Source organism: Arachis duranensis, chromosome 5 (genome assembly GCF_000817695.3).
Source record: "Arachis duranensis cultivar V14167 chromosome 5, aradu.V14167.gnm2.J7QH, whole genome shotgun sequence".
Classification (NCBI taxonomy): domain Eukaryota; kingdom Viridiplantae; phylum Streptophyta; class Magnoliopsida; order Fabales; family Fabaceae; genus Arachis; species Arachis duranensis.
The window spans coordinates 49635597-49636470 of NC_029776.3; positions in this window are offsets into that span (position 1 = coordinate 49635597).

Below are 874 nucleotides of genomic sequence, written 5' to 3' on the forward strand. Positions count from 1 at the left end.
TGGCGCGCTCTCAACGGCGTTGGAAAGTAGACATCCAGGGCTTTCCAGCAATATATAATAGTCCATACTTTATTCGGAAATTGATGATGTAACTTGGCGTTGAACGCCAAGTACAAGCTGCTGTCTGGAGTTAAACGCCAGAAAAACGTCATGATCCGGAGTTGAACGCCCAAAACACGTCATAACTCGGAGTTCAACTCCAAGAGATGCCTCAGCTCGTGGATTGATCAAGCTCAGCCCAAGCATACACCAAGTGGGCCTCGGAAGTGGATTTATGCATCAATTACTTACTCATGTAAACCCTAGTAGCTAGTCTAGTATAAATAGGATAATTTACTATTGTATTAGACATCTTTGGTCTCAGTTTTGTTTTATTCTTCATCTTAGGAGATCATTGATCACGTTTTAGGGGGCTGGCCATTCGGCCATGCCTGAACCCTTTGCTTATGTATTTTCAACGGTGGAGTTTCTGCACACCATAGATTAAGGGTGTGGAGCTCTGCTGTACCTCAAGTATTAATGCAATTCTATTTTCTTTTATTCAAATCCCTATTATTCTTATTCCAAGATATTCATTCGTACCCAAGAACATGATGAATGTAATGAGTTAGATAAACCCTCATTATCATTCTCACGTATGAACGCGCGTGATTGACAACCACTTCCGTTCTACATGCAACCGAGCTTGAATGCGTATCTCTTAGATTCCCCAACAGAATCTTCGTGGTATAAGCTAGATAGATGGCGGCATTTATGAGGATCCAGAAAGTCTCACCTTGTCTGTGGTATTCCGAGTAGGATCTTGGGAATCCGGAAAGTCTAACCTTGTCTGTGGTATTCCGAGTAGGATTCCGGTAATGAATGACTGTGACGT